We start from the raw sequence: 9,476 nt of genomic DNA, 5'->3' as shown, positions 1-9,476 counted from the left end.
CTGATAGGGGGTGGCGGGGAGAAGGAAGGAAAATGGAGGAGGAGGAGGGCTGAGGAAGTGGAGGAGGCAGCGAGGTCTAACAAAATTGGAAGAATTCAATGTTCATGCCCACAGAATGCAGACTCCCCAAGCGGAATATGAGGTGCTCCAATTTCCGGTGTTGCTCACTCTGGCAATGGAGGAGACCCAGGACAGAGAGGTCGGATTGGGAATGGGAAGGGGAGTTGAAGTGCTGAGCCACCGGGAGGTCAGCTAGGTTCTTGCGGACCGAGCGGAGGTGTTCGGCAAAACGATCGCCCAACCTCTGCTTAGTCTCACCGATGTAGATCAGCTGACATCTAGAGCAGCGGATGCAGTAGATGAGGTTGGAGGAGATACAGGTGAACCTCTGTCGCACCTGGAACGACTGCTTGGGTCCTTGAATGGAGTCGAGGGGGGAGGTAAAGGGACAGGTGTTGCATTTCTTGCGGTTGCAACGGAAAGTGCCTGGGGAGGGGGTGGTACGGGAGGGAAGGGAAGAATTGACAAGGGAGTTGCGGAGGGAGCGGTCTTTGCGGAAGGCAGACAGGGGGGGAGATGGGAAGATGTGGCGAGTGGTGGGGTCACGTTGGAGGTGGCGAAATTGACGGAGGATTACTTGTTGTATGTGACGGCTGGTGGGGTGAAAGGTGAGGACCAGGGGGACTCTGCCCTTGTTGCGAGTGTGTGGATGGGGAGAGAGAGCTGTGTTGCGGGGTATGGAAGAGACCCTGGTGTGAGCCTCATCTATGGTGGAGGAGGGGAACCCTCGTTCCCTGAAGAATTCGGACATCTCAGATGCCCTGGTGTGGAATGCCTCATCCTGGGAGCAGATGCGGCATAGGCGGAGGAATTGGGAATAGGGGATGGAGTCCTTCCAGGAAGCTGGTTGGGAAGAAGTGTAGTCCAGATAGCCATGGGATTCAGTGGGTTTATAGTGGATGTCGGTCAGAAGTCTATCACCTGCGATGGAGATAATGAGGTCAAGGAATGGTAGGGAAGTGTCGGAAATGGTCCAGGTGTATTTGAGTGCCGGATGGAAGCTGGTGGTGAAGTGGATGAAGTCAGTCAGTTGTGTGTGGGTGCAGTTCAGTTCAGGACTACTCTCTGGTTGTGGTAGCTTGATTCAGTTGCCTGATAACAGCTGGGAAGAAACTGTCCTTGAATCTGGTGGTGTGCGTTTTCACACTTCTATACCACTTGCTTGATGGGAGAGGGGAGAAGAGGGCGTGGCAATGAATTCAACAGATTGGTCATTCATGGTTGATGTTAGAGCTACTGGACAATAGTCATTGAGACGGGTCGCTACTTTTCTTGAAGACTGGAATGATAGAGGTTTCCTTGAAGCAGATGGGGATGGTAGGCTGGTGAAATGAGAGATTGAAGATGACAATGAAGAATGCTTTCATTTGATCGACTCACAATTTCAGAATATGTCATGGGACTCCATCTGTGCCGAATGTTTTCAGAGAGTGTACCCACATGAAAGCAGATCTGACTTCTACTGCCAAATGTATGGAATGGAGTCAGTGGGGGGGGTCGGGTCAAGTTATCTTTTATACCAATGGAAAAAGAAAAATTGTACTGTGGTCAACATTCCACCCAGAAGTTAGCACCTTCAACACTGAGGTGTCAAGTTGGATTGTGTACATCACCGCCTATATCTCTCATTTCCCTTTCCCCTGACTTTCAGCCTGAAGAAAGGTCTTGACCTGAAACGTCACCTATTCCTTCTCTCCGGAGATGCTGGCTGACCCGCTAAGTAAGTCCAGCTTTTTGTGTCAAGCTAGATTTTTCGTGTTCAAATTTCTGAGGCAATACTTGATCCCAAAACCTTCTCATGCCAACCGAGTCACAGTTGACATGTGCCCTTTTATTATTTTTAGAACAATCACCTGTTCTAAAACATTTCCTTCAGGCGGTTGCCTCTTTCCTTCTGACTGCCTTGCTCCAGCGAGCGTGTGCGTTGGAGTGTTAATACGGATGCTGTCCTCTCAATCATTTGTCACCGCTTTCTGTCACGCCAGCTGCTCAAAAACAAACAAGAAAAACTACGGCACAAATATCCAGCAGTGGAACTGGCCCTCAGCCTTGCTTTCAGAGATATCCTTTTTATATGGTAATCGCCCTGCAAGCTCACAAACCTCTACGCTGGACTGGACACATCAATGCTGCTTGAAGAAGCCATGTTGTCATTGTATTGTTCACCCCTCCTGAATAAGGTTAAAGTCAATTTTAATTGATAGTACCGTGGATGATCTGAATATTGTACACGGATTTAATGCTTACGCTGTTCTAACACGGTAGCGATTATTATATTGGATAATTAGAACATTTACAAGCGGAACGGTGGCGCGTCGGTAGAGTTGCTGCCTCCCGGCGCTTGCAACGGCGGAGACCCGAGTTCGATCCCGACTATGGGTGCGGAGTCTGTACGGAGTTTGGACGTTCCCCCCATGACCGCGTGGGTTTTCTCCGAGATCTTTGCTTTCCTCTCACACTCCTAAGACGTCCAGGTTTGTAGGTTAATTGGCCTGGTATAATTGTAAATTGTCCCTAGTGTGTGTGGGATAGTGTTAATGTGCGGGATTCCACTTGGTGGGCTGAGGGACTTGCTTGCGCGCTGTATCTCTAACCTAAACTAAACATAGAACAGTACAGCACACGAACAGGCCCTTCAGCCCTCAATATCCATGCCAAACATGATGCCATGTTAAACTGCTCTCCTCTGCCTGCACATGATCCATGCCCATCCACTCCCTGCATATCCATGAGCCTATCTAAAAGCCTCTGAACCTCACTATCATATCTGCATCCACCATCACCCCAGGCGGCTTGTTCCAGGCAACCAACCTGTGTGTAAAAGGAAATTTTGCCCCGCACATCTCCTTTAAATTTTGCCCTTCGTAATTCTGTGTGGTTTAGTAAAAAATATCCAGGTGTACTATCCGTTGCATCTTTGTCAATCAATTACATTTGGGAAATTTAAATGAACAATTTGTAATTGATACACTTAATAAGTAACCCAAAGTAAAGGAGCATATTAGTGTACATATTAATTCCCCTTTCATCGGTAACAACATACTTGCTATTTAGGGAGCAAAGATTCACTTGTCTGGTCCCTGGAATGGTGGTCTGCTTAAAGATGGCAGAGTAAATAATGAGAGGCAGCCTCATTGAAATTTGCAGGACTTGCAAAATTCTTAGAGGGTTAATCTGAGTAGATGTGGGTAGATGCGGGGAGGATGTTTCCTCTGTCAGTCTTGTCCAGAATTGGGGCCCAGAGTCTCAAAATAAAACATTGACCCTATAGAATACGATGAAGAGAAATGTCTTCACTAAGAGGTTGGAGAAGCTCAGTTATTGGGGAAAATGCTATAGGATATTTCAGGTCTCTTTTGCTTCATGCCTCTAATGCTTCAGGTCTCTTTTTTCCAATTAAATACTCCTGGTTGCACGTGCAAAAGGAATGCAATGGGATCAAGTCACGAGTAAGCTATGTGTTACTGTGACTTGTTCATCAATGTCTTGCAAACCCTTGCTCCCTTCCTCCACTCATGTTGTTTGATCAGTTCCACAGTTCTCCACATTGTGTCTTCCTTGAGATCACACCTTCCCAGCCTGAGGTCATTTGTGGCCGGCCTTAATTTGTCCATTTCTTTTCTCGCCTCCAGCTCTTCACCTTCCCTCACCCCCTAGCCCCTTCTCTCAATCTGAAGAAGGGTCCTGACCCGACCCAAACCATGACCCATCATTTTTCTCCAGAGATACTGCCAGACCAGCTGAGTTACCTCAGCACTTTGCGTCCATCTCAGCAAGAGCAAGGCAATCTGTACGCTCAGGCGAGGCAGGAAGAGAGAAAGCTGTGGGGGTGGGTGAGGATTCACGGAGGAGGGAAGAAGAGAAGGTGATAGCTTCTTCATTATTGACACAAAATATCTGCCTCAATGCCTTGTTTGAAAGTCAGATCAGACCTGGTGAAGAGGACAGCTGGCAGATGTGGCAAACATAAATCAGAGCAAATATGGTTCGATCAGCCTCCTCCAGTACACAAGATCTTCCTCCACTGCTTCATTTGGCCCATCAACTCTGGCTCTCAGAGCAATCCCATTAATCCAGTCGGGCAGAAGATATAGAAGCTTGTAAGTGCATCACCTGCTTATTCCCCTCTGTAATCATGCTTCAGAATGGTCCTTCCATAACCTTTCGTACAGTTCGATTCTCTACCTCATTATTGGACACAAAGTGCTGGAGTAACTCATTACGCAGTACCTCTGGCGGAAAGGAATAGGTGACGTATCGGTTCAGAGGTCTTTGTCAAACTTTGTGTCTATCTTGATGCCCGTGTGTCACTGTGCTGCCCTTGTGTCACTGTGCTGCCCTTGTGCTAGAAGTCAGGTTGGAGGATCTCACTGCCCCAAGTGACAGACATATGTTCATGTAAATGATATGCAATTATGTGCCACTCCTGGGTTTTTTTATTACATCTCCCACCTCTTATAGGAAGATGTTGCTGTGATTTCTGCTTGGTCCCCACTTCAAACACACTTATTTGTTCCTGGATAAATTGATTTTGCTGTATAATAGACTTTTCGCAGTGAGTTATACAACCTTCAACTCAGCATTGTCACAGAATATGATGCTGCTTTTTCAAATTTGAATCTGGTTTCTCCCAAGGTAGTTATTACCGCAGTCAGCCTTTATTTGGCAACGGGTTTTCTGTTGTCACATCTGCCATTAGAGTAGTCCATCATCCCCACAAGTTAAATGCAAACTACGAGCTGTCATCAAGCTGTTCCTGATGTGGATGGTTCATGGACAGGACTGAACATAAAGCTGCAATGAACCATAATTGTGACCCCAATGTAACAACAGTAATAGCTGTAACTTAAATTGCAGAAGCATCAGGACAAGAAGATCTGTTATATAACCTCAGGAGACCCACCCTCTGCAGATGACTTCAATGCACATCACAGACTCATCCATACTTAAATCCATGTCACTGTTCGGTTACAGAAACCCACAAGCTGAGTGTAGTTTAGTTTAGTTTACACTTCAGATACAGCATGGAAACAGGCCCTTCGGCCCACCGAGGCAACGACGGCCAGTGATCACTCCGTACACTTGCACTATATTACACACGAGAGACAATTTACAATTCTTACCTAAGACAATTAACCTACAAACCTGCACGTCTTTGGAGTGTGGAAGGAAACCGGAACACCCGGAGAGAACCCGCACAGGTCACGGGGTGAACGTACAGATGGCACCCGTGGTCAGGATTGAACCCGGGCCTGTGCTGTAAGGCATCAACTCTGTCGCTGCGCCACCGTGCAGCCCCTAAATTGGTATTACTGATTGATATTGATATTAATATTGGTAAGACGTTGGTCCCTATATTTAGGAGTAATCCAACAAAAAAAAACTCCAACATTCTAGTGTCTTCAGTTCAGAAGTAATTTAGTGGCTATATGTTGCTTTGTGGGAGTGTTCTAAGTTGATGAAAGATGTATGCAAGTCCTTGGCTTCCATTTAGTGGTTTAGTTTAGTTTATTGTCACGTGTACCAAGGTACAGTGGAAAGCTTTTGTTGCGTGTTATCCAGTCAGCGGAAAGACAATACATGATTACAGTCGACCCATGCACAGTGTATGGATACATGATACAGAATAACATTGAGTGCAAGGTACCATAGTTAAAGTAAGAACTTGTGCTGTAAGAATAGATGTGTGTGGTGTGATTGTAAGACGTGATTGTAAGACTGCTTCTGTGGCTAGCACGCAAATAGTCGTCTGGGTTGGGTGCCATCTTGAAAGCTCATCTCTACAGCAGCATTTCATTGACATTACAGCAGGTTTGTTGCCACATTAGATGATTCTCTGCCACCCATCGCCCCACAGAGGCTGGTGAACCTTAAATTAATAGAATCCCTTCTTATTCTGTGTATCATGAGCTGATCAAAGATGGGGTTCCTATCCAGTGAGGCCTTCCCTCAACTCCAGCTGCCTGCTCCATGGTTCCTGGTGTGTAGGGAAGCAGATCTTCAAAATGGTTCAAATTTCAGGAACGGTTTCTTCCTAGCTGTTATCAACGGGCCTCTCATTAGCTAGACTGTGGCCTTGATCTCCCATCTACCTGATTGGAGATTGTTGAACTACCTTTATTCAAACTTTATAAACCTTTAATGTTATATCTTTGCATTAAATGTTGTATCTTTTATCCTTTACCTGTGCACTGTGGACAGTTTGATTGTAGTCATGTAAAGTATTTTCTTTGACTGGATAGCAAGCAAACAAAATCTTTAGCGTACAGGGAACGCTGGTCGGCGTGAAATCGGTGGGCCAAAGGGCCTGTTTCTGTGCAGTATCTCTAAACACCACTTACAGCAGCAGAGACCTGGGTTTGATCCTGATTCCTGCATTTGCATTCTTTTATGTCCTTATTGTTTATGTCCAGTTCAATTTGCCTTCCCTCCAGTATTGTGACCTCTCCATATCCCTGACTGTAAACTCAGTTAAACATGACGATCAAACCAAGACGCAAACATTTACTTTAATTCAAAGACGTTCATCCAAACCATCCACACCTCAAGTGAACCCCTTTATAAAGCTCTGAGCATCACCTTGAAAAATCTTTTCGAGTGAATGCACTCATTTTCTTTTTTGCTCTCTTAGCCTCTTTTGAGCATCTTTGAGTAAATTTGACCAGATAATACCCACAGTGTCAGTTAATGGTTATTTTCTGTCTGCAGTTGCAATAATGTTATGTACATCATTCGAGCAAGGTATATTTTCTTTCACCCGAGAAGGCACTGGAGTAACTTAGCGGGTCAGGCAGCATCTGTGGAGAACATGGATTGGTGATGCTTCAGGACGGGACCCTTCTTCAGACTGATTGTAGGGGGGAAAGAAAGAAAGTTAGCAGAGAGAAGAGGTAGGACATAGCCTGGTACGCAACAGGTTGATACAGGTGAGGGGCGTTTTTTTGATCAGAAGATGGTTGAACAAAGGCCAGAGATGAAAAGATAGCAAGTGTGAGAGAAAAGGATAGAAGTGCCCAAAGGGTCACAGGGGGGAGATGGTGGGGGGAGATCATCGGACAAAGGCCAGAGATTAATTGACAGAAGGTATGAGACAAATGGGGGAGAACAGAAAGGGGGGGGGGGGTTATATGGGGAAGAGAGAGATAAGGTTATGTAGGTACCTAAAATTGGAGAATTCAATGTTCATACCATTGGACATAAACCACCCAAGTGGAATATGAGGTGTTCCTCCAGTTTGCATGTGGCCTCACTTTGGCAATAGAGGAGGCTCTGGACAGAAAGGTCAGAAAGGAATGGGAAGAGGCAACCAAGAGATCCAGCATGCCTTGGCAAAACGTCACCTATTCACGTTCTCCACAGATGACCCCTGAGTTACTCCAGCACTTTGTATCTTATTTTGTAAACCAGCATCTGCAGATTATATTTTCCACATTTTCTTTCACCAGTAGACCCCAGTTGTAATTCATTAACATGTTTGCCGTGACTGTCATTTAATTTAGTTTAGCTGAGAGACACAGCACGGAAATAGGCCCTTCAACCCACCGAGTCCGGGCTGACCAATGATCCCCACACACTAACACTATCATACACATATTAGGGACAATTTACAATTATACCAAGCCAATTAACCTACAAACCTGTGCATCTTTGAAGCGTGGAAGGAAACCGGGGATCCCGGAGAAACGTACAATACAAAGTACAAGCTCATGCTGTATCTCCACACCAAACTAGACACATGCGTGTATGCAGTGTTGGCTTCTCCAGTCATGGAGGCTAGCAAAATACAAAGAGAAAGTACAAACTCCGCACAGACAGCACCCGTATTTAGTTCTGGTATCAGCAAAGTGCAGGAGCAATTATTTTGGACAACGTAATGTCTGCAACTTTTAAACAAAGTAATCTGGCTAAATCAGCCATTAATGTTTATTTAATGCAAACTAACCACTGGCTTCAATATTAAGAATGTGTTTCAACAAAGGTTGAAACATTTGTCACACTCATTTGTAATAAAAATAGCAATATTTATCCAAGCCACAGAAGAAATTCAATTTATTATATTACATGCACTGAATAATCCGATTGGTTTGTCTTGGTGCTGTAATTATTGGATGTGGTATTTCAATTCGAAAAATTATTGATGCAAACACAATTTTATATTGGCAGCAGATAAAGTCTGTGTGAAAGTACAAGATCATTAGTTCTACTGAGGTCATTTGCTAGCATTTGTTTCTTTCACTGCACTCCTTCATTTATTTAGCACAAAGACTTTGAAATGAACGGAATAGTTTTTAAATGTGGTGAAAATGGTTTATTCAATTGCTACCTTTGCACAGTGAAGATTTGTTTACAAATATCTTCCCCTCAGCAATTTAGATTTCGTTTTTTAGTTTTAGTTTTAGAGATAGAGCGGAAACAGGCCCTTTCGGCCCACCGGGTCCATGCTGACCAGCGATCCCCGCACAGTAACACTATCCTATACCCACTAGGGACAATTTTTACATTTAAAGCCAAGCCAATTAACCTACAAGCCTGTACATCTTTGGAGTGTTGGAGGAAACCGAAGATCTCAGAGAAAACTCACACAGGTCACGGGGAGAACGTTCAAACTCCGTACAAACAGCACACGTAGGCAGGATCAAACCCGGGTCTCCAGCGCTGCATTCGCAGTAAGGCGGCAACTCTACCGCTGCGCCATCGTGTCACTTGTTTCCGTGATCTTTTGATTGCATGTTTCGGGCGTTAAATTATTAGGAGTTCAACTCTCCCGAACCAGTTACAGCACAGAAACAGGCCCTTTGGCCCATCTTGTCCATGCTGACCAAGTTTGCATACTTAGCTTGTCCTATCTGCTTGCATTTGACCCTGAACCCTCTAAACCCGTCCTTTCTATAAATCTAATTATAGTTTAAAAGTCATAAATGTATCTGCTTCTATATTTTCCTCGTACAGCTCAGGAGCATGAGGGGGTAATCTTATAGAGGTGTATAAATTCATGAGAGGAATAGCTAGGGTAAATGCACAGATTCCTTTGCCCAGAGTAGAGGAATCAAGAACCAAATGACATAGGTTTAAGTTGAGGAGTGAATGATTTAATAGGAACCCGAGGGGTAATGTGGTTTACACAATGGGCTGCAAGTATATGGAACGAGCTGCCAGAGGAGTTAGTAGAGGCAAGTACTATCACAACATTAAAAACACATCCAGACAGGTACATGGATAGGATAGGTTTAGAGGGATATGGACCAAATGCAGGCAGGTTGGACAAATGTAGATGGGACATGTTGGTCGGTGTGGGTAAGGTGGGCTGAAGGGCCTGTTTCCACTGTGTGAATCTATGACTCTGTCTAAGCCCATTCCAGAGCCTGCAGTTAAGGCTTCCCCAGATTTTTCTTTCTTACACCTATTCCCAAGGATCT

Source organism: Leucoraja erinacea, chromosome 20, assembly GCF_028641065.1.
Source record: "Leucoraja erinacea ecotype New England chromosome 20, Leri_hhj_1, whole genome shotgun sequence".
In the NCBI taxonomy this organism is placed as follows: Eukaryota; Metazoa; Chordata; class Chondrichthyes; order Rajiformes; family Rajidae; genus Leucoraja; species Leucoraja erinaceus.
This window is presented reverse-complemented; position numbering follows the sequence as displayed.